Genomic DNA, 25418 nt, shown 5'->3' with positions numbered 1-25418 from the left:
AGAGTGTATAATACATACGCAGATGGCTCGAGCCAGCTTTCAGCCATCAGTGTAACTCTAAGTGGATGGAGTTCATCTGACACAAGAGGAAAACCCCCTTCTATGAAATCCTTTGTCCAAACATTGCGTAGGAGTGTGCCCTGACTGGTCTGGCATTCCACAAGCAAGCTAGCAGCCAAGAGCCCCCAAAATGAGTATTTATGTCTTAAATTCTGACTGAAGGTTTTCGTGCAGTTGGTGGGCTTATAAACATTTCAAGTTCTCTGTCATGTCAAAAAAAGCCATGGGTTCCAACTACAACCTTCTCCCTCACTATATACCTTTTTGCCTATATTCATAAAACTCATAGAAATTTCATCACCTTAATGATCTCCACCCACTTGCTAAAGTGGATCCAACTTTGCTAAGAGGTTACGAAATCATTAAGTCAAACAGACCCTGACCACTTAAGCCTCAAGAAACCTGAAAAAACTTATTTATCCACAGTTTCCAAATGGAAGGGGGAACTTTATCTGCAGTCTACAGCAATTGTATCCATACTGAATTTTATCCAGGCTGATTTCTTTGGAGTAAAGAACAGAAAGGGAATTCAGATTTTCCCCCCAGTGGTAAATGCTGGTCTCTCTGTCTCTCTGTCCCTCACCTCTACAAACCTGATAAAAACTGCACTGTATGGAGAAGTAGCTCAATAAATTGAAATTGCACCGAGTGTAAACCACAAACATAAAAGCCTCAGGTAAAGATATTGATTATATATTGCAGTATGCAAATCAAAAGTTTAGGCAGGAATTCTAAAAATGTGTCCATGTTCGGAAATACTTATCATGTGTTAAACCAAATGGCATCAAAAGGAAAAGAATGTAGTGGTGAGTGCAGTTATATACTGGAACCAACGCTCGACTGAAGTGTTAAATTCTTTATCCCTTGGCATTGGGAAACGGGCTTCTCACCAAAAGACCTTGATGTCTTCCCTTTAAGTAACGTTAATCACTTTTCATCAGCTATTCTGCAGGAAGACTGGAGAAGACCTACCTTGAAACGAGTCATATTTCTCTCGCTAAAAGAATTTTTTCTCAAGAGCTGTTTAGGAGAATTAGTTCTCTGACAAACCCTGACCAGCCTGAGAAGAGAAGGGGGAGAAGAGAGAGGGCAGATGGGGAGACACCTTCATTCAGCAAGTCTTTGAAAAGTTATTCCTCTTTCTACAAGTTAATAGCTTAACACCAGAAAACAATCTTGCGTTCACCAGTACATCATCCATATGTAACTCAAGGTTACCTGCCAGATTTTCGCTTGGTGCCATAGTCTCCCCTACCTGCAGAAAACAATGTGAGAACTAAAGCTCTTGAGCAATTGCCTGTGAACTGTAACAGCCATATGTAACCCTTTAATATTTACAAATTGATGCCCGTGGCTCTTATTCATTATGACAACAAATAAAGACAGTCTGTATTTGAAAGCCTGCATGCCAGAACAATTTTCTTGGGGGCTTGTCTAAACAGGAGTTGCTCCTAGCTCACAACGTGGAAGGATTCTTGCTCCAAATAGAAGTGCCTTCCTCTTGGCGTACCACGGAACCGGCTAAGCCAGAACACGCTGCTCCTGCTTTGCTGTAAACACCTTCAAAGTTAATCAGGAACATTATTTGTTGAGAGGGGCATTAGGCAGATCGCCAACTGTCAGAAAAGCCATGATAATGGAAAAATCAAAATCTTTGCCTAGAAATGAAGAATCTGGCACTAACTTGGGGAGAAATCGCTCTTGAAGCTCCATGAAACTTGCATTTTGTTTTCCACCAGGGAAATGATGCATTTTGAAGTTTCTTGCATCTCTTTCTGAACCAATGGGTAAGGATTTTGCAAAGGCAGTGCCTGCACAGCAGTCTAGCTTTCCTTTTAAATCCAGAAAGGCCAGTCTGCTGGCTGAAGGCAGAAATGACATCACTAAATGGACCATGATCCAAACATCTCACCCAGCTATTTCCTTCCATTAAGTCTAGTAGTTTGTGCTTGGCTAACATAGAGCTTGCAGGGCACAATCCAGTCCTGATTTCCATGCATGAAAAGACAAAAAGCCTCCTGTTCTTCTTGGTAATTTTCTGCATAATTCCTAGTACATCCTGTGCACTTATCTTAGCAATGCTCAGTAAAAACGTGCAAGGAACAGGTTAGCTCCTGACACTCCATGGAAAACATGGTATAAAGACTTTCATACTGTGCTCCACTAATTCACCTCTTTTAGCCTTCCTGAAGCAGCCACACACACCACACATACACATATATCATAGAATCAGAGACACAGAATTTGGGTTGGAAGGAACTCTTAAAGGTCATGCAGTCCAAGCCCCTCCTTGCAGTGAGAAGGGATATCATCAACTAGATCAGGTTACTCAGAGCCGTGTCCCACCTGACCTTGAATGTTTCCAGGGATGGGGCATCTGCTCCCTCTCTGGGCAACCTGTTCCAGTGCTTTACCACCCTCAATGTAAAAAAATTTCTTCCTTATATCTAGTCTAAATCTATCCTCTTTTAGTTTAAAACTTTATCATCACCCCTTATCCTGTCACAGCAAGCCCTTCTAAAATGACTGTCACCATCTTTCTTATAAATCCCCTTTAAAAGACTACAATAAGGTCTCCCCAGAGCCTTTTCTTCTCCAAGATGAACAAGTCCAACTCCCTCAGCCTTTTCTCACAGAAGAGGAGCTCTTTTCCTCTGATCATTTTTGTGTCCCTCCTCTGGACCCACTCCAACAGGTTCATGTCTTTCTTGTGCTGAAGACTCCAGAGCCGGACACAGTACTCCAGGTGAGGTCTCACCAGAGCATAGTACAAGGGCAGAATCAGCTTCCTTGCTCTGTCGGCTACGCTTTTTTTCATGCAGCCTAGGATACAGTCGGCCTTCTGGGCTGTGAGCGCACATTGCCAGATTATGTCCAGCTCTTCATCCACCAGTATACCAAAGTCCCTTTCCACAGGGCTGCTCTCAATCACATCACCCCACAGTCTGTACTGATAAAATGGACTGCCCCAACCCAGGTGCAGGACCTTGCACTTATTTCCATCTTGCTTTATTTAGCCTCATGAGGTTCACATGGGCCCACTTCTTGAGCTTGTCCAAATCCCTCCAGATGGCATCCCATCCCTCAGGCACATCAACTTCACCACTCAGCTTGGTGTCATCCGCAAACTTGCTGAGAGTGCACTCGATCCCACTGTCTATGTCACTAATGAAGGTACTAGACAGCACTGGTCCCTATACAGACCCCCAAGGGACACCACTCGACACTGATCTCCATCTGGATATCAAGCCGCTGACCACTACCCTCTGGATGCGACCATCCAACCAATCCCTCATCCACTGAACAGTCCATCCACTTTAGAGGGAAGGAATTTGTGAAGGGCCATGTCAAAGGACGTCTAGATACATGACATCCATAGCTCTTCCCTTGTCTATGGATATGATCACTCCATCATAAAAGGCCACTAGGTTGGTCAGGCAGGACTTGCCCTTGGTGAAACCAAGTCATAGATAGATATGTGTGCATATATACTTGTAGATATATATAATATATACAAATAAATTATACATACACAAATTATATATATTTGTATGACATATTTGTATATACCATGTATGATGTTATATATTACATATCTCATATATGACATATATCTCATATATTACACAGAAGACATCATTAAAGTACGATTTTTTTTTTAAATTAAGAAAAAAATGCCAATTAAGAGACCATATAAAATGGAGATTCTTAGCAGAACTTACTAATTACTGAACAATATACACGGATGTTGTAATTAGTCTCGGCATGAAGCACATCCTGCCCAGAGTGCTCAGCTGCTGCTGCTGAGCTGCAGCATGCTCACAGCTTACTGCTGCATTACACCTTTAACATACTCCCTTGGTTTCAGTGACTATGGCAGCTTGAGCGCTACCAGGCAACATGCATTGAACTACTACAGTTTTATCACCTTAAGGTAAACTCTAAACAAAGCCATAATAGATCCCCTGAAAATTAACGGTGATTGCAGAGCAGGAAAGCACTGAAGGTGGTTTCTAACATTGTCAAATTAATTCACAAGTTCCATATATTTGGAACTTCTGCCAGAGAAGGATTTACTTACTTCCAAGTAAAGCAAGTCACCCTGCCCTTTGTGACAAAAATACATGGAGAGAAAAAAGTATCTTGCCAAAGATGAGGATAATACATGGTGGCTAAAGAGCACAGATTTTTCACACTTCTTCTCAAGGGACATCAGAGGTGCTCCCCTGGAGGGTAGAGTTGCCCATTTCTGTTGGAAACAGAACAGATTTGTATCCTCCCATGTCACAATGTTTGGCTGTTCTCTGAATGTAAGCATATGACCTGTTTACAGCACAGTAAACTGGCATCTTACTAAAAGATGGCACTTTCCAAAGTGTCACAGTGACTTTAGAAGCATAATTCCCACTGAAAGTTAAAACTCACAGATCAGCTGCAGACCAAATTCATTACAAAGTAAGTGAGCATATGGTGGCATTTGTGTATATATACACACCCAGGAAAATACAGAACTACATGAAATATCTTTTACACTAAACTTTTGCCTCTGCACTGCCAGAAAAATAAAGAATCAAATAGATCAGTGACGATATGAACTTTGTACACAGACGCGATAGTGAAGGTACTCTGCAAATGCAATGTATATTACTGGGACAAACATTTCCAGAGAGGCCTGCCAAGTCTCAGCTGAAGTGTCAGCAGTTCACTGCTGCCTGTTCCTCTTTCTATTTATGCTTTAGCTCTGCAATCACTTAGTTCTGTTACTTGATACTCATATGAGTGAAAACATGGAGTCATACTGGAAATAGGATGAAGATATTTCTGTGTTAGCAGCTGTGGCAGAGAAGGAAATCTACCATCTGAAACAGGGTTAGAGAGGGTGTCTTCAAAGCAGCTCCTGACATTGGTTCTCATCACTGTGTTTATCTCCACTTTTTTGCCCACAGCCATATAGTCATCGTGAGGTGCTGCCAGAACACAGAGCCAGCTAGATTTCAGATAAACCATGTCTTAGTGCACTGCGGAGGGAAGCCTAAAGCTTTCAAAGAAGTGACAGTTCACTAATGCCCCTGTGGCTTTAAATAAAACATTGGGGCTTCCTCTTTTATGAAGTCCTTTTTTATAAATTCAGAAAGTAATAAGGTCACTGAGCCTGCAACCAAGCATGCACAGGGGAATCCTCAGTACTCGTAACACCTTACTAACACCGGCAAGGGTCAAAACAAGCTCTGGGGAGCAGACACAGGCATGGCTCAGGGTCTAGGATGAAATCAAAATGACATGTCTTTGAGACAGCACACAAATTTGGGCCAGAAATTCATACCCACAGACTCCCCTGTGAGTACTCTAGACAGAATAGGAAATTGGATCTGTGTGTTTGTATCGATCTGTCATAAAACTAGAGACCATTTGCAAGACCAGTGCTTGGATTTTTAAACCTCAAAGGTGGATAATCTGAGCCTGTATCTGGTCTTCATTTAAACAACACACCATAACCTTGTTGGTCTGGTAAAACAGTGAATGTAAATAGGATTGGGATGTTTATCTTGGCATTTTTCTAGGGTTTAACCCTGTAAGGGAAAGAAACGTGTTCAGTGCACTGCTGACTCTCCTCCAATTTTCTCTTCGGGCTGTGATATACCCATGTGTGAGGGTAATCTAAGATTATCATAAAATCAGAAAAATATTTGTTTACTTCTCTTTTTTAAGACACAGGAAAACTCAGTATCTTGCAAGGTTACAGATCTAATGGCACTTTCTCCTCATGTCCACAGGAAGCTGTGAAGTGGCTCATCTCTCTGTTTGCCAAGCCATTTCACTTTCATTTGACTTTTAAGCAAATTACGTACAAACATGAAACTTCCAACTGCCTGCACACTTGGACCTTGAGAGCTTCTGTCTCGTTGAAAAGCATAAAAACAGGTTTTACAAAAATGAAAACACAGAATGCAGACAAGTTATTTCACCTACCCCTAGTCATAAGGAAAGTGGAAGTCTGCCTGTGTCCCTCTGGCTGGTTGCCTTCTGGGCCAAAGCTGTCAGGAGCTCCCAGTTCTCCTCTATAAGGAAGTCATATATAACTGTGCTTCTCACTCATGTGTGGATGAGCTGGGATGCACACATCGGAAGAATGCCTGCAGGTCAAAGTCTACGTGGTACTACCACGTAGATCCCCAAAAGAACTGATGCACTTTCCACTAAAGAACAAGCTACCTTTGCTATGTCCATTAACTATATTTAATTCACATTATTTTTCTGTGTCTCCATTGCAAGGATATTCTTAGGCTTACTAAATCAGTAAGTACTGTGGGGACTAATTTTCTTCGGGGATATCTCCCCAAATTTACACTGAAGACTTCTAAAATGAACCACTAAAATCTAAAGTGCAGACCAGAAACCATAGGACAACTGTTGTTATAGACATCCCTCGACTGGATAAACATCCCTTGACAGGTTTAACACAGTAGCCAAAAGACCAGCAACTCAGACTTACACTGAAAATCACTCTCAATAAAGAATTTTATGGACAGAAAACTGAGGAAGGAGCAGTGTAGGTCTCATGGGGAGCCAGTGAAAATCAATGACATTTGTGTCAGGGAATGCAGATCCATTACCCCAACAACATGGCTGGAAGAGGTGAATGTTGCTTTGAAATGCTAATCAGGCTAAACAGGGCAAACACGGGTCAAACAGCCCAAGCTAATCCTTGGTAGCACTGCCATTCAGGAACCTGGAGAGACAGACTGGAAACTGGGAAACAGGATGCTGGACTATAGCCTGTGTTGCTGGAGTCAAGGAGAGGGGCTGCAGCAAGGACACAAGGGGCTGTGGGTGCCAGGAAGCCCTGCTGTGTGACAACCACTCTCTTGGATGGACATTGCATCCCACTTGGGGAGAGGAGGCAAAAAAAGCTACAGGCTGAGGTCCCTCATGCACCAAGGCTGACACCTCTTTCACACTTATGCACAGGGAAAAGTTGAGTATGACCTTTCTAAGCTCTTGCACTCTGTGCAGCAAGGTTCAGACTTCCTAAGAAACAAGGAGGCCTTTCGACCCACCCGTCTCCAGCGCACGTGGAGAAGAGCAGAACTGTAACACCCAGAAAGCTCTTCAGGACTGAACAGGTTTGCACTGGAAACAGTAAAAGGTGTCGCTATCTGCCACAGTTAACCCAAGAAATCCACTGGAGAACTGAAATTATCCAAGTGCTTTATCTCAAGTGCAGTTGTGATATTTCTCCCACCCTGTTAATGAGTGACAAATAGTTTTACTGAGCCGTTTTATGGTTTTGGGTAACCCCTGATCTCAAAGTCCTTCCAGGCACGGCTGCTTTCAGCCTGAGCACTGCAGACCTGCAGATCTTCTTCCCGATATTTTATGCTCCTCAGAGGGGCATCAAGTGTTTACATTCTCTTCAGTGGTCCTTGGCAACCCTGCTGCAAGCAAGAAAAAAAAATTCTGCCTTCATCATTAATAACAAGTCATACTGCAGTAATAGCTCAATTGCTTTTAGCAAATGTTTTCCATCTCTACACAAAACTCTCAACCAATTATTGCGCTATGTAATCATGAGTGTCATAAAGCACAAACAGCCACTACCTGACAGCTAATAAAATGAGTAATAAAACACATAGCGCTATGTACTATTGTTAACAAACCCAATTTTATATTGAGGCTATGACTCAAAACTTTTTACCCCCTTCCAACAAATAGACAGGTTCATCTTAAAATGAGTATACTCTTTCAATACAGAGTATGTTTTATTGAAACCTCCACACTTTGTTATCTCTTCCCATTCTAAATGAATAGCTTTCTTTTTTCCTGTTTAGTATAACTGCACTACTGGACCTTGTTTTTATTTTGAAGGAAGCTGTGAAAGCAGCAGTGAAAAAATACTGACTAGAAAAGGCACTCTGTGCTGAATTTCTCTAAACAAAAAAAAATAATCTTGCCATATTTTGGCACTGATTCCTTTTTTTTAAAATGTCCTATAGCCGCAATACCACAATATGCATGATGTTACACTGACAGAAGACATGATTCATGGAGTTCTTTCCACTGGCTTGCAGAAGTCTATTGAAACCCAGTGGCTGACCACTGAAGTATAAAATAAAACAGGGACTGATGCAAATTTTTAAACACTGAAAGTAATGATCCATTTGATTGGATAACCTTGAGGTGATTAAATTATTAGTGGATGACCTTCACAGCGCAAATCAGAAATGGAGGAAAAGTGAAGACTATAAACTCCAAGGCTCTGCACTAACAACAAAATGCTCTGCTGAAAATTGAGAACTTGGAGGCTGGAAGCAGCAGAATAAGAAATGGCTGAATGTGCAGTAGCTGAACTTAGACTGACTATGGGCTATCAACAGGTTGAGACCAATCAAAAAGCAGAGGCAATCTCAGCTGATACAAGTTGAGATGTTTCCAAAAATGATGGGAAATCCAGTTGTTCATGTCATTGTATAAGATTCTGCAGGACATCCTCCAAATACTGTGTATTGTTCATGCCATCCTCATTGAAGAACGATAAGCTTAAAGGGACGCAGTGAAGCAGCTCTATGCTGGTATAAGAAATGATGAGACAGTCTTATGAGCAGAGAGAAAAAGATACTGGCTTGGCAGTCTAGACTTATCTAAACAAAAAGTGAGAGGAACAGAATTGTTGTCTGTAATCTTTCAGGTGAGTTAAAAGCAGAGAGCAAGAAAAGCGATTTAAGTCATGCTGAGCGATCCTAAGGTAAAAGTTAGACAAAGGTCTGGAGCAAAATGTTCTAGTTGTTACTCAAAGCAAGACCTTAACTAACTTTTAGAGAACTGTAAGAAATAAACCAAAGGATGATGTGTTATAGTACTCTGTAGAAGACCTTCCAGTCCTGTGTTTATAATTACATGACTTACAGTGATTTCTACGAACAACCTTGGGAATACTTCAGCAAGGAGGAGTATCAGAGCCTGGCCTTGAATACAATACCAGGACTCACAGCCTTTCTAAAGTCCTGTTCCATGTCATCTGCAGAAAAAGAAAAGTTCAGATACTGCCTATATTAAGACATTTGCTGTTTATATTAAGGCTTTTAGTAAGAGTGGGTACACAGATATACAGACTTTCTTCATGTGATTCCCAAGGCATGACGAGACACGTCCCTATTTGTGAGCAAGCTTCCTTGCTTGTGCAACAGGGTATTACTTTTTTTCATTTTTACTGTGCAAGCATGCAATAGACCTTACACGGCTGATTGTAAGGATAGGTCTGTCATTATCGTACAGTCAACACCAAACTGTTTTCCTTCAGTGCCTGAGGGAAATCCTACAACCTTCGTGACATACAACTTTGTCAAAAAATGGCTGGGGAACTGTTGTGAGGAAACCCCATCAGTGAGCTAGCAGCATGCTAGAGGCCAAAGGTCTAGTCGGCATCCTTGCTAAATCAAAGCGTAGAAGCCAGAAGGAGCTGCAATGGCAGAATATTCCTCTGCCAGCTCCACAGCCCAACTCTGCATTTTACCTCTGGGTGAAGCCTCTCCGTGTCTGTACTCAGTTGGCTTTCCTGCCTCCACATGTAACACCTGCTCACCCCGCTGAGACCCGAATCACCTGGTTTGGAAGAACTTCCAACCCCTCATCCGGGATCTTGTGAAGCTACCACGAAAAACCTGACTTACATAGTCATAGTAGTCACCCTGGTCTTTTCAAGCTGGGAATTTATCTGATTTTTTATAGTGGCATATTAATTTTTTTATTATTTATTGAAGTAATATAGAGTATAGAGTATATAATTATTAAAGTAAATAAAACAAAACTGAATAGAAGCCTAAATAGACCCATGTTTGGGTCTATTCAGTTTTGTTTAGTTTCCTTAAGTTGTCATTTTTGCTTAAGAAAAACATTGCCTTGAGTGTAAAATGTAAGCCAGTAGGACCTTCACAGCCAGCTGGAGGCAACAAATCAGTATAATCCTAATTACAATTCTTCTCATTTATATATGTTTTTCTTAAAGAGAAACCTGTAACATCCAGTAAGTTTTTACTGCAAGTGCCAAATGAAGAAGAAGAAATGAATCACCATCTACAGAGAAAAAATTTAACATGTCTTGGAAAGCTATTGATTGCTCCAAACTACACTTCATGAGTTCCAAACACATGTATGCCAAACGGCAACAATGATTTGACACAACAGTTCTGCAACAAAACACTAGTTTTAAACATAGAAGGGATTGCTCTCTGACACAAATGTTTTAATGATAAAGAACTGTCCTATCTGCTTTAAATCTCTTTCTTTATCTAGGTCATACAAACATGTAACGTGACGAATTACATTATACAAATTTAAGGGGATTACTCAATGGCATGAAGTTACTCATGGCTTAAATTCTGGCAGGCTAACGAAGAACTTTATCATTAAGGAAAATGTATTAATCAAAATCCTGGTTAAAGACTAATTGTATTTAAGGGAATTTAGTTTTGCAAAAATCAAGCCTGGAGATGGATGAGCTCAGCATTTTTCTACATCTGATTTATGATGAACAGATACACAGCTGCTGCATAACCACTCATATAGTCTCTTCTGTCAGGATACCATCAAGTATCTTGTCTTGTTTGATTAGGCCTTGTTAGATGCTCATAAGTAGATAAGCTTTAAAAAGAGAAATATTATACAAGTGTTCTTCCTCTGCTCTTAAGATTAAATGGAAATTTTCCTTTAAAATAATGAATAAATCAATAAGGAGCCTAGAGAAGTTCTGCTGCTCTACTGAACATCCTGCTCCCATTGCTGGGCCATGTGTTTCCCATTTCTCATTCTAGGCAAAACTCCCTTCACACAAGCAGAAAGCTCAGCGAACGGGTATTTATGTGCTCTGACAATCAAGTCAAACTGTGACTTTCTACTACTTTAATAACTCAGAATATGCACCCCGATTGTCATTAATCAGTTAACATCAGCTTTACATATGCTGTCAGCCTTGTTTGAGTGCTGGTGGACTTAGATTACAATATGGTTATGTTTGCAACATGCTCCAAACTCTGGATCAGGCCTGAACTTGAAACCAAAACACACGTTGCACAGTTAGGGACGGGCTTTAGATGAGCAACAGGACAAGAGGAGGTGAGAGGTTAGGGCCTGCACCATGCCTGTACACAAAATCAGATACTCCCCTATCGTTGGTGTAGATGGCCCAACACTGTGTGTTAATCCTAAATCCAGTTCATTTACTCAAGACAAGTCTTGACATCACCCATCCTGAAGAAAAGCAGGATCTGTAGCAGCCAGGGTATGGTTGCTCCTCGGATGATGTCAACAACCACATCTGGGCAGACGGACCATGGGCACTTCTTGTTGTAGCTACCCAGACACATGGAGGCATGCTAAAGAGCATGCCAAGGTGTAGTCCATTACTTGCCCTGGCCATGACAGAACAACACAAACAGTGCTTAATCAGGTCTTAATTTGAACGTAACTACAACGAGCTTTCTGAATGCTGAACTATCAAAGATACCAGTACATACCTAAGTAGGTCATGCTTGTATGAGCTGCTGAAACTGCAAAAGGTTTGTGGCCACTGAAGAAATTATTGATCAAGTGGTCAACAGCTTGCTGTGCATTTTTCCACAGGTCTATCATTTTCTGAGGTGAAGGACGGATATTTTACATGAAAAGATGCGCTGTGTACAGCCTTCAGCCTGCAAGGAAAATGTCAAGATTCCCAATCCACTGAACTTTCCTTAGCCACTATAAGTTTAAATAAATTCTGCTTTCTCTGTTTACTGTGCTTCTCCTAAACAGTTTATGCAATCCTTCTTTCTTCCTCCCTACTTTGTCCCAGTAACATGTTTCCCAAGAGTACCGTTGTTGCTGGCCTCATATAAACTCAAATGTTCCATATTTATCAGAAAAGAAATCACACAGAATACAAACATATTTCATGTGAAGTGATGTAAGATATAATGTTTCAGCTGGTGCTGGTTTACAGATTTAACAAAAAAAAAAGTCATATGAAGTTCTGAATATATTAGTTTGGAGCAGCTCTAGCCTCTCTGTAGCCAAGCAAAGTGAATGCAAGCAACAATCTTTCAACCACCACTGTCTGATTCATTACAGTAGGCCCAAAGTATAGTACTTGGAAAAACCACCTCTTTATAGAAACCTAAAATGATCGGGTTCTCCCCCATCACGGAATATTTTTAAAGGGTCTAGGCCTCACAGAATCATGATGAAGCACAATGGCATACAGAGAAAGCCACAGATCTCATTGCTTTATGTGTGTTGAAGGAAATATTTTCAAAAAGGTGGGATAATGGCTGGGTACATGCCTGATTTAACCACATCTTTGATGGCATCTGTAAAGGCAACAGAATTAAGGGAGTGTATCTCATTACCTTCCAAAGGGTTATTGGATGAGACACGGCCATCCAAGGGAAGGAAAGTGTTAACAATTCTAACGCCATATTCCCTCAATGTGGGACTGAAAATTCACCTTCCAAAAGCCAAGTTGGAGCTGCAGGACTACGGAAAACCAGGAATTTATACACAAAAATGAACTCCCAAACTGGGCTCTTTGTGCAGTGCAAAAGGATCTGAGAACACTCGATCGGTTTGTTGTATCGCTGTGCAGGCAGTGAGAACAGAGGAGCAGGTGGTATGCCCTGAGATTATTGCTCCTCTTGTAATGCCAGCACAACGCGGCCAGCAGGCCTGCTGCCACTAACGTGATATACCGGCCTTCCAGCATGTATTACTCTCTACACTGCCCCCACTCTATTCTCATCCTTCAAAGACTGATATAAATCCATTAAGTATCCACATTTTGGTTTCTGTCCCCCAAGTTCTCAAGAAATGGATCTACAGATAACCTCACGGAGCCCTTGAAGAGCTCTCTTGGTAGTGGGAAGAGTTGCAATATTGACACCTCATCAATTAAGAGTATCTGGGGTAAAATACTGGCCTGACTTAAGACAGTTCAGTCAGGGAATTAGATCCTCACCTTCACATCTTCATAAAAATTTCATTTGAAAGAGAAATTTCAGAAGTTCTTTGGCATTCCTTTGGAAATGGATATGTTTCTTGTGCTCAAATTTGCTTGGAAAGCTGGGTGATGTGACAGGAGTGGTACTGTCAGCCACCGCATCCATTCTGCAAACTGACCCAGCTGATTTTGGACTGAAATGGGTTAGGAAGTATTCTCACAAGCACTCCCACCAGTGCAACTAAATGGATAAACAATTTCTGATTACCAGCCAGTAACAATATGCTCATAATATCAGTCACCACACCTCAAAGAAGACATCACTCTATGACTTCATGAAATACAGAGTAATTCAGGTTGGAAGGGACCTCTGGAGGTCAGCTGGTCCAACCTACACTGAAAGCATGTCCAGTTAGTACAAGTTGCTCAGGGTCGTGTCCAGGCAAGAGTTTAATATCCCTGAGCTTCTCTGGGCTCCTATGCCAATCTTTTACTTACCCTCACGGTGAAGAATTCTTTCCAAGTATCTAATTAGAAATTCCCTTGCAAATTTTGCCTATTGTCTCTTGTGTTATCTCTGTGCACCTTGGAAAAGACTCTCTCCCTGTTTCCCTGTATCTTCTCATTTAAGTAGTTGCAGCCAGCAGTAAGACCCGCCCTTATTCTTCTCTAGGCTGAGCAGACCCAGTCCTCAGCACCAACTGGTACATTACGTGCTCCAGCCCAGCCCCATCCCGAGAGCCAGCACTCCCTGGGGCTTGCTCCAGCGTGTCAATGCATTTCTTGTACGAAGACACCTTTCTGCTGCCTATTTTAGTAACTGCATAATTTTGCATAAATTGGGATAATAAGCTTTCCATAAACCTTGGTTCATTTCTTTTGTTCAGTGTGCTTTTAAGAACCTACTTTCATCCCCTTGACTAATTAGACAAGCATCAGTAATGATAGCAATGGCTGCTATCACGGAGCCATTTTTCTCATCACAGAAATCTTCTCACCAGTTTAACCTCATCTATTTCCCAAAAGACTTGAAAGGTCTGAGTTAGTCCAAATGCTATTAGTTTTAAAAATACTTACTTCTCCACAAGTCTTTAAGCTTCTAGCCCCAAATAATTCTCAAAAGGGTATTATTTGTACAATCTCTTTGGGGATTTGTACACAATAATGCTACTTTTAGCTTCCTCACATCACAATCTCCCTCTGTTTGCACTGACCAAGCAGCAAAACAGCAGTTCAAGCTGGGAGTTACTCTTTCTACAGCTTACTAAAAATACCTAGAGGAAAGTACAAGTTAATTACATCCTGAGCATCAGGAAACAATTAACAGCTTTCTATTATATCACCCTGATTTCTAAGCTACACAATTATATGCGACTGCAGAAAGGGATGTGTGATTATCAAGAGAAGGATCTTTTCTGCAAAAAATGAAAGGAAATTGTTCCACCACTGACAATCAGTGCTATAAATAATAGCTTAGCTAATATCTTTTCAGAAGTCATTTCCATGATTTGCAGTCCTAACTTTGAGTGACTTGCTGGCCATGTGTTGTCAGATTCTCCTCCCAAAGAAGATGAGTGTAAGTGCCAGGCTCTGATTCCTTAGACAAGCACTCACAACTTCAGCTTCCTGTACATATTCTGCAGTACTCACTGGAATTAAATTAAGAATCATTGTTTTTACAAACCATATTGAAAGTGTGCATTGCATTTGGTTTGCCTCTTAAATCAGAGCCGAGAATGGCTTGCAAAAAAGCAAGACTGCTTTAAGCAGTCTCAACGCTTTGAAGACATGAGTAACAATGTGCAGAACAACAGATAGGTACAATATACAATCACGTCTTTTTAACTCCTGACAATAAACTCATTTGGCCCAATGTGCAGGAAAGCAGTGCAAACACAGGGCCAGTGGATTGTACAACAGTTCAGCTGAACACTAATGAAAACTTCACAGCAACATATCCGTTTGGGCAGCGGCCCTTAGTGTGAGAAGTAACTCCAAGTCAAACACCGTGGTGCTAGATGGCAGCTGTGTTACTGGGGGTGGGACAATCTTCCCAAACCAGGTAGATTACATCGGATCTGTAACATAAATATGACAGCGTTAGTGCTGCTTATCAGCAGAAGAACTTTGGTCTCTGTGGATTCCTGCACGCAATGCACCTGCAGGACAGTGATACCTCTCCTCCAGAAAGTTAAACTTCTCCTTCCCTATTACCTTATAACTCAAGGCTTCTGTGCATTGTTCTGGACAAACATTACCTTGTCTGGCTCTTACCTAGCTGCGATGCTCTTGGAAAGATAGTTCTGCAGCTCTTGATCTCAATAACGTTGCCCATCTTCCCGATTCCTTCAACTGCCTCCTCCCTTTCTCTCACATCACACACGGTATTACCACGCTTACCTTAACTTTGAAACTCCCACCTTTGCTATCACCATTTTTCAGGCAGTTTTAGCTTGTGCTCTGACCAGCCATTTAATTTCAGTTTTGCCATTCAGTTTTAAATCTTCAAGTGAGCATCTTTGTGCCTGCCACTGTAATACACGGCAGGCACCCTGACCCAAACAGCCACAGAGCTCTCTGGACATGGTCCCCCAAATCCTGTCCAGCATTGCTATGATCTCTGCCAAAATCTTGACATCCGAACACGGGTTGGGCAGGGGAAGAATGGATGAAAGGGGTGAGAAAAGGCTTCTGGACTGGCACAGGACTTTAAAATCAGGGTTTTGACTCCACGAGAAACCAACCTTACTGTGAAGTTGCTCAGTAAAAGAGGGTTCTGTGGGGCTCCTCACCCGCTGACCCTGGCCCAGCTGACCTTATCCCTTGCACTGTCACTGATGCTAGTTTCACACAACGGTAACCTGGCTGAGCACCCTAGACTTCGCACCACGGGGTTAGACACGCTAGAACACAGATGCATTAGGCCAAGTAGAAGAAGCCTGATCCAGGGGAGCTGGGGTACCCTTTTCTGCAGCAGCAGCTCGTTGCATCAGCTCAATGTTACTGTAAAACCCACAGCATGACCTACAGTCCCCTGGTTCTCCATGGAGACCCGAAAACTCTCACCTGCCTGCAAATCCCTGTGACCCAGCTCTAGTAGCCCATGCAACCATCCACACCATTGCGAGGAAATGGAGGATTATGGCCTTGTTATGTGAAAACCAGCTTCTGTGTTTGCTCTGAATTAGCAAGCCCAATCAGGCATATTTTTTAATTATCCATAAATGCATGTTTGAGATCTGAATACATTTACTGGATTGAGGCACCGTTAAGAAGGAAACTACGAAGACTAAAATTATAGGGCTGGTAATTAAGGTAGAGGGTTGCATTCCAAATTAGTGCTGTCACATTGGTAGCACTCTGATGTGCTGGTCATATAAATTACGTAGTACAAATTTCAAAACATATGAAATATCAATATTTGTCTCTATCCACATACAACACACTGGCGACAGTGCAGAAGTAAAAGTAAAAACCCTGACAGAGAAATAATGCAGGCAAATTGCAAACATAGATGCTGTTCCTATGTGGTAACAACATGTGCATTGGACATTTAAACTCGACACCATTTTTATAGTTTGTCTTCTACTGGAGACAGAAATTTTTAAATGGGAATCAAGCAAATGTTTGACTCACACCGAGTTTAGGCAAATTAAGCACTGAGGGGGTGGCCAAGCAAACCCAGCAGCGGCTGCTGCCACTGTTCCCTTTCTCCATCATAGACCACGCGTTTCTGCAGCTCCCTCTGCCCAGTGCCGGCATTGGTCTGACCTCATGCTGAACCTGTTTAGAAAGTTAAATTTTTCTTATTTGGCTTCAGCTGCTTTAGTTCCCTGAACTTCTGATGTCTGACGAACACCAGTACACAGTGCAATGGAAGCGATAAGAGCAGGGCAGGAGCAACCTGCAGCAGATCTGCTGTATCAGAAAACCACAGCCTCAAACCGTAGTTCGGTCACATGGGATAAGACAGCACCCTTTTCTTCCCCTGTACTTCTCAGACAAACCTTTTATGCAGTCACTCAGTAAATCGGTTTGTAAAAATGACCCAGGTGAAATATCAACCATGTGAAAGCCCTGCTGATCACTTCCCCAGCACAGGTCACCATACGGTGACAGTTCTGCGATGCTTAAGCCAGTCTGAAGGAGGGGAAGCACAGATGAGGGAATCAGGAGGCAGAAACACCTATGTTGGTGGGGGTACAAGAACAGGAGGACCACTGCTTTCAGTGGCAGTACTAGCTCAAAGTTTTAATCATCCAAACTATTAGCGCCCTCCACTTCCGTAGCTCCAGGCATACCTGGATCCCTGTGCACTTGTACCGTGCCGAAGAGCCTAGCTCAAGAACAGAGAAGCAGATGTAACAGAAGCAGACCTGCTGACAGCCACTGCCCGAAGAGGCTCCTGTGGCTTCACAGACTTCTCTAGAGACTGAGTGAGCCTGTAACACAGTCTGTGGGTTATATTTTCCCTTTCTCCATGTTTCCATGCAACAAAATGTTTTTTAAAAAACAAAGGAGCAAGACTGCACATTATTTTACTTCCACTCCTGCTATACAGCACTCTGCTGGCATTGTATGTATAAATATTTTATTTTTCTTTAACTCTGAGATCAGTTTTATTCTTTCTGCTGCAAGAAACAAAAGCATATTCACAATACAGTCATTTGCCACAGGAAAAATGTGGATTCAAGGGAAGGGTCAAATCTTCAAACAGTTTTAAAAGATTTTTAAAATTAGAAGTCATCACTGTTGTTTGTATTTATGAAATTGATTTTAAATCCCTTCTCAGCTTTCCTTCTGCTACCTAGTGGAGGCAATCTTCCTCTGTAAGTCTGTCTCTCCATTCTACTGTAACAGCAATAGTCTTAGTCCAACCAGGGTACATAAATGAGCCTATGTTCAAACTGTTTAAACTGTATTTAATTCCAGCGGTTTATATATTAAAATTGTTTAAAGCACACAGTTTATATGTCCTGCTCTTGCTTAAGAAGAAAAAGAACAACAACCCATGACTAACGCATGACGCACGTCCCTCACTCAATGAATGTCAGTGGTCCTGACAGGCCCTGAAGCTTTGCAGTTTCTGTCTTTACTAAGCTTTAGAGTCCTTTTCTTCAGGGACCAGGTATAAAAACCAAACATGCTTAGTTCTTGCTTTTCATCCCCTTTGCCAGGTCTTCATCAGTTTAATCTCTTCCCACAAAAGCCTATTTTGAGGAGATCACTGTATTCAATCCCTTGAACACAGGGAAGAAAGTATCCTTCAGTTAGTAAAAGGACTGACAGAAGCCTGCTGTGCCAGAAAGAAAGAGGCAAAAGACTTAACACAACCACAGTACAAGGGTTATGAAAATAAAAAGCAGAATAAGTGACAAGAAAGGCAGAGGGACCTAGAGTCCTAGGAGAGAACATCTCTTTCTAAGAGCAGAAACTAAGCCAAGAGCTACACCCAAGCCACCACTCAGTGCCTGGACACTTAGTGATGGAGATGAAGTCGTCCGTCAGAAACTTAACTGGACTGCACAGAGACTATCATTTGCTGCTGTGACAATATTCTTCACTTTCTTAAGTTTTACATCACAGAAAGCACTTAAATTTTTTAAGTTTTACACTTCAAAAGTACTGGAGTCTACAGATACAAGAAATACCTCAATTAAAATGAGATGCACTGATACCTGTCTAGTCCTTGTCCATTTATCCAATAGTGAAAGCTGATCAACCTTCCTCCTGGCTTCATCTGGTCTCTTAACTCTACAGATACGACTTTGGAGGGACAAAAGAGCCGATTCTTCGCTGAACACAGTAACCAGAGCTCCCCACACACCCCGGCACACCCAGTATCACCTCTGCATCTCCGCACTTGGGAGGTACTTTTCTCTACACTTTCAGGATGCTACTCTTGGGCTTTGTGTCTGACATCACAACCCAGAAATCCCAATCCTGACAGAGTCCCACTTCAGCTCCCCAAGTTTGGTGGCCTCAAACCAACCCTCCCTCGCCAGTTACTGCTGCAAGAATCCACTACCAATTGCAGCCAAGATTTGTGTTGGCAGCGCTTTATTTTTCGCCAGAGCATAGAGTGCCTACTCCTGCCAGGACTTGATAAATAGCTCAAATTCCTAGGCGCTATCGCTACACAAATAGTAAATAATGACAAGCGATAGGAGGACTTGTCTGTCATGGTGCCAACCAGTGGCCACTGCCCCCTGGGGAACAGGGATCGTGTTGTAAATGCAAAGCTAGATTGCTTTTGGCACATTAATTCTGCCTTCCATACATGAGCATGAGCATCAAAACAGCATCCACCTGTTCATGGGCAGCTTCTCTAATGTATAATAAAAAAAAAAAATATTCTTGCACACGCCACACACATCCGGGATGCTTTGTCTGCCTGCTGATCTCTGCTAACTCGAGACAAAAGTTAATGATTGACTCCATCTGGAATGGAATACATAAAATATAGAGCACAAATCACTTGTACAACATCCACCTCGTTGTGTACAGAGCAAAAGAGCGATCGCTATTTGCACATGCGTTGTTAACTACTTGATCTCTGAGTTGTGCTTGAGGAAAGCTGATGACAGGAGTGGCTGAATTATTAAAAGGCAGAGCTTAAAGGAAAGAACTGAGCAAACAAAAGCCTTACATCTTGATTTCTAGAAATGCTGAATAGTCACAGATTTTACTGAAGGGCACGAGAGATTGAGAATTCTGGCACAGGAATCAATCATATACATCTACGTCTATGTCTACATCTATACATGCATGTATGCTTATACACATATGTGACCTGATGCCATTAAAATTAGAGCAAACAGGCAAGATTAAAATGTGACAAGGTCCATCAGGTATCAAAGATTCTATTAAAAAAAAGAACATATAACTTTGAGAAACACATGCTTTTTAGAAAATTAAAATAATTTATATTACTTACAATAAATAATTTAAAGTGTTGTGATAGCATAGAGTTAGTGGGAAACTTTTTGATTTTGCAGCTCTACCAACCTTCACTTTGAAACTTTTTCTTTCAGTATGTTACTCTGGTGGAACCTCACAGAGAAGAATGAAAAATTTTTGGATGCTTGATTTTGCAAAACAAATTAATGAAATTATTTGGACAGAGAGTTCTGGAGCACTCTGTTCCACAGAGATCTGATGATACAATCTCCTTTGCCCTATTTGGCCTGAAGAAGTCAGCAGACAAGAGCCTTCTCAAGTGAGACAAAACAATTTTTTTCAAGGTTAGTTTTGAGCTCAATCAGTAGCTCTTGGATAAGGAAAATGCAGCCACTGGTGGAGAACAAAGGAGACTGCAAAACCATGGTGCAGGGGCTGGAAAAACACATCACCCCTTTAAGCAGAAGTACAATAGCGGATTGGCTTAGGCAGACTACAAAATCTCACCTTAGTGAATTCTGACTCTAAAAATGGCATATACATTTGTTTAATATCTGAAGATAAGTCAGGACCTGACTTGAGAGGAAGTGACCTCTAGACAATTCTAGATCTTAAATCTTTACGTTCCTTTTAGTGTATAAGCTTACACAGCTGTAGTAGTGCATCGCTAGAGTGTTAATACTTGCAAAGACAGTGATAGCATTTAATAAATTATGTAACTTTATGGTTAATATCTTTCTAGATTATAGCAATACGTTACCACTAAAGCCCTCTTGATTACGTTCATCTAGAAACCCAGGTTCTTTGCACCTTAGAGTGCCAATGAACTTTTGAACCCTACCACCCTGAAAAAGGTTGACTATTTATTGCTCAGAATAAGGAAAAAATGTATAGACCTGTAGGTGCTATCACCCCTCAGAAGTTAATGACTCTGAAAGGTATGCACTCCAACATGTTAATGTTTTCTTACAGTGATAATCTTCCTGAAGTGAGACCTTCAGAAGACTAGTGAAAACTGGGTTTGGCTTGTCTTGTAGCTTCAAAATGTATAGCTGTTTACCATGTAAAACCTCTTTTGTAAGACGAAATTCATACACAAACTCTGATAAAAAAGGGGAAAAAAAATCTGTTGAACCATCTCTAAGAAACATGCTTCATATTTCCCTAAGCAGAAAGAAAGAAGATGCTATATTACAAGAACTATTCTATCAAAGTCACTGGCTCATCCAACAAGTTTCCTAACTACTTACTCAACTATTTAACAGCAGTCTGAATATGGAATAGTGTTGCTTCTTATAAAGGCTGGTGATAAAGAAGTATCCAACAGTCTGCAGAGACATTAAATGTCATTCAAGTTACACCTGCTACAGAGAACTGCACCATATGTACAACAGCAATTTCTGATTTTAAAATAAAATTTTAAAAAGTGCTCTTCTAATATTGCTGTTTGGTCACCTGAAGCCTGAAGATACCCTCAATGACTAGGCACATTTTCTGCAAGAAATGAGGGACTCTTGGCAGATGTAACAGATTCCGATGACAACATGGCATCAAGAAAACGTTAGCAGACAAGAAAGATTTCAGAAAACTCTGACTTGTACGACAGGCAGCCAGCATGTACATCAACACATGCCCACTGAAACTGCTTTTGGCAACCAGAGGCAAGATCACCTCTAAGTTAATGCTCAAACCCAGTCAGAGATAATTTAATCCTTCTGCCAAACAGTGCTCTAATGGGCATAACCCACTGCCTTCGACCAGGAGGGAAACAAGCTTGGAATTGCTCTGCTTCTGATAAAACTCTTATCAACTTCAACAGTGCTGTCATACGTCCCCATTATTAGGCTTCCAGTGATGACTATCCAAAGCACCAAGGCTGTGACACCTTCCTTTGGGCACAGAGATCGAGGAAGCTCAGGGACATTCACTTCCCTGGAGCTGCCCGCAGGCAGCTGTTTGCACGCAGGGACATAACACGGGTGGAGGCTTCGAGGGTCTCTGCCAGTCCCAAGGAAGCTGAAGGCCCCATGATCCTCTTGAGCACAGCTTGCAGTTTCTTCTGGAGACAGGTTCATATCCATCACTTGTAACTTAGAGTCTTTTAAGGGCAGCTTTGTTGGAGCCATCCTCAGAAGAAAAAGCTCACACTGAACAGCTATAGGGTCTCTGAAACTGCAGCAGAACAGAGGGAAGAGCTGGGTTTCAGGTGGTTGGGGCTGTCAGGCTGACAGAGCCCCAGCAGTTTGTCTTTGCAGGGCTGTCAGTGCCTGGAGGGACCGCAGCTGGATCATGCCCATCCCAGCTCTTGCCTTCCTCTTCCCAGCCTCCTGCATGGCAGCCAAAAGGTCTGTCCCGAAGTGCCACACTGCTGAAATCTTCAGCTGTGTTTCATGGCTGTTAGCCTGATAATTTAAGGGCTTACCAAGAGCCAAACTTCATACATCACTTTAAAAAATATTTTTTCCATTAATCAGAAGTAAGAGTTAGGTGTTCACTCAGCCAGCTACTGGATATAGATGGAAAGGACACTAGCGGATGTAAAAATTTACCATGCTAGCTAGAATATAGTTCAAGATCCTGTTTCTTTTGCCATGAATCACCTCACCCCTGGACCATGATTTACATCATGGCCTCATCTCCCACAAACCGCTCATGACGGAAGCTGGCAGGCCCAGTTCCAGTGTGTGCCAGCAGCCAGCAACCTGGCTGCCAGCTGACATAGCACACACCAGGGCAGAGCATCCTGACCTCGCAAAGAAGAAACAACGATCACAAGCGACAGTAACAAAGAGAAGGAAAAACTCTTTGGCCTCTTCCTCTCCCTCCCCTAGCCAGCTTGCACTTGCTGGAAAGGGAAGAAGGGGAAGGGGGCACAAGGCTTCCAACTCCACCTCCAGCACTACCAGTGTGCAAAGCCACATTTGCCAAGGTGATGCTCAGATGACTTCAGCCCTCACTGCATGACAAGGTCCCTGCCAGAAAGGACACATGTGCAATAAACAGGCCACAAGAACAGGGGCTATGAGGCAACGTGTGAGGCTGGGGCGAGATGGGCAGTAAGAATTTTGTAAGGGATTTAAGTCAAGCAGCTCTTGTCAGTATTTGAGTTTAGACACGTGTGCTGTTTGGTCTAGTACAAAAGTCCTTTAAATACCTGCATTTGGTTGGGTTTGTGTAAGCAACGCCACGCTCACCGTTTTGTTTTGCATGTTCACTCCTCTGAGTTACGCATTCATCCTGCAGTACACACCACTTGCTCATGTGCACTTTCACCCAAGGACACACATAGTCACCTGCCTGGCTGCATCACTCCCACCAGGGGCTTATCTTGCTTTTGAAAGCATCAGTAAGAATACAGTACAGTATGTTTCCTTGAGTGCATGTGGTTTCCTATCATCTGTTTGCCTGTCCCAAGGGCTGCTGAGATAGCCTGTCTTTGATCCTGAAAACCCTCCACGTTTTCATTTAGCCTTAACAATTATACACTCGTCTTGAACAGGAAAAGGGAAACTTTAAATGCAGGGTTGGCTAAAACTTGTCTACCAGCCAGGTTTTTATCACAAATTTTGCAGCTTTTATTGTCTGGAAAACTAACCCTTTGCAGAGAGTATCCCAAGAGAGAAACAGAACAAAGCTAACAAAAATCTTGGGCAAAAGAGACAATTTTGGGTACAGTTTCACAAGACAGTTCCATCTATCCAACCGCTCACTGCTGCCAAAATGGGAGATCTTGCTTCTTCTCCACTATCTCCTCTTCCTGCTCCTGGCTCCATGTTCCGACCACCTTCCCTCTGTGGGTTCTGGTAGTCAGCAGCTCAGAAAACTACGCTGCCTGATGGATTGCCACACTGAATCTGCTTCCAGGAAGGTGCAAGAAGTATGCGAGCAGGCACAAGAGAAGAGGTGGAACTACACAGCTGGGAGTGGGGAGTAGGAAGAGGGTCAGAGGGAGAGCAGATCTCCCCATTCAGCAGTAGCTAGACATTATGCAGGCTGAGTTTATGAAACCACAGTGCAAGGAGATACAAGTCACCTCCTACAGATTTGCAAGAGAATGTCATAGGTAACTGCAGAGGATGGGGAATAATGCTTTTGTATCTGTAGATCAGCTGCCCAAAAAGAGCACATTGTTTCACTACCTTAATAAAACTTAATAAATGACATTACAAATGTAATCCTTGATGACATTCAGTTACACCCTTGATGACATCCTTGAAACTAACTAGCTGATTCTAGGTGCCAGATTTGCTGGTTTCCTCAGTCTTCTCCTTTGAGAAGGTTTGCAAAGCTTTTGCTTTTACATTAACTACGAGGTATATAGAAAGATTAATGTGAGCCTAACAAAAATTTTATGTTAGCCTTGAATCTTTAACTCCTGATGAGACAAATTAGGAAGAGCAGGATTCCTACCAGGCACTTGGATGAGCAACTCTGCACTAAGTGCACTGTGCACAGTGTGCTGGTACACCATCACCCTAGGTTTCACTTCAGACTATTTTGAAGAGGAATCCCAAGCTTGGAGCGGACACTGGTTTGTACTGGAGGCAAAGCACTAAAATAACACTTATTTCCCAAATATGAGTATCACTGGTGTGCATCAAAAGGTGTTCCTTACCGTGTAGATGTGACTAGTAACTATGTCAGTGTCTGTACTAGCAGCAATGGTGGCACATCTCAAATCAACATTTCTATAATTTTGCATTGTTTCCCTGACATTTCAGAAAAAAGTTCAAAGAAAACTCAAGCAAAAAATACCTGGAAAATATTTTTACGATCTCTTCCTTGTTACACGTATAACACATGATAATAATAGGATTTTTCTTCCTGAATCACAACATGTTCCAAAAGATTTAAAATTTCTTTTTCTCCTCTGTAGTGTACGAGTAGATTGCACATTAAATACATCACAGAAATTAAAAATTAACTGAGTCAGGCATTTTTTGTTAAAGGTTTCTGTGCTGTACCAAACTCCAGTCACATAGCACTGTTAATTACTGCTGGCACTGACAGTAGGGATCCCCTTCCATCTGCTGGGAGCAGCTGACGCAAAATAAAAACAAACCCTTCGAATACGGAGCACCTCTGCAGGGTCACTGCCCGCCACCGCTGGGAGAGCTGGAGAGCAGCCGGGGTTCGTGTCGGAGCGGTTCCCTGCGCCCTGCTTACCTCTCGCTGGAGTGCTCAAACACTTTATTCCTTACGTTTCTTTGGGTTGTTTGTTTTGTGGGGTTTTTTAATCTTTAAAGACGCAACTCTCCTTCTGCATTGCCCGATCCCTTCAGAGATCCAGCAGCCTTGCCCCCAGACGCGTCCTACCCCGCGCAGGGGAGCAAAGGTGCCCGGGGCAGAAGACCCCGAGGCGGTGACTTACGTCCCTGGACCAGCAGCGCCGGCTGCCACCTCCCCTCGTCCTCCTCCTCCTCCTCCTCCTCGCTGCGGAAAGCGGGACCGGAGCCCACGGACTCGCTGGAAGCAGGGCAGGTGCTCCGGT

The 25418-nt window shown here is 42.3% G+C and overlaps 1 protein-coding gene across 1 annotated transcript in view; it reads right to left on the bottom strand.

Annotated features, from left to right (window-relative positions):
• Nucleotides 1-25418, bottom strand: part of LOC104493215 (DEP domain-containing mTOR-interacting protein) — a gene marked incomplete at its 3' end in the record, with an annotated part of 55973 nt that overhangs the window by 30209 nt on the left and 346 nt on the right. The window lies entirely within an intron of this gene.

The sequence above is a fragment of the Buceros rhinoceros genome, unplaced genomic scaffold, assembly GCF_000710305.1.
Source record: "Buceros rhinoceros silvestris isolate BGI_N320 unplaced genomic scaffold, ASM71030v1 scaffold7425, whole genome shotgun sequence".
Classification (NCBI taxonomy): domain Eukaryota; kingdom Metazoa; phylum Chordata; class Aves; order Bucerotiformes; family Bucerotidae; genus Buceros; species Buceros rhinoceros.
The sequence above is the reverse complement of the archived record's forward strand: the minus strand, read 5'-3'. Positions and strand labels throughout refer to the sequence as shown.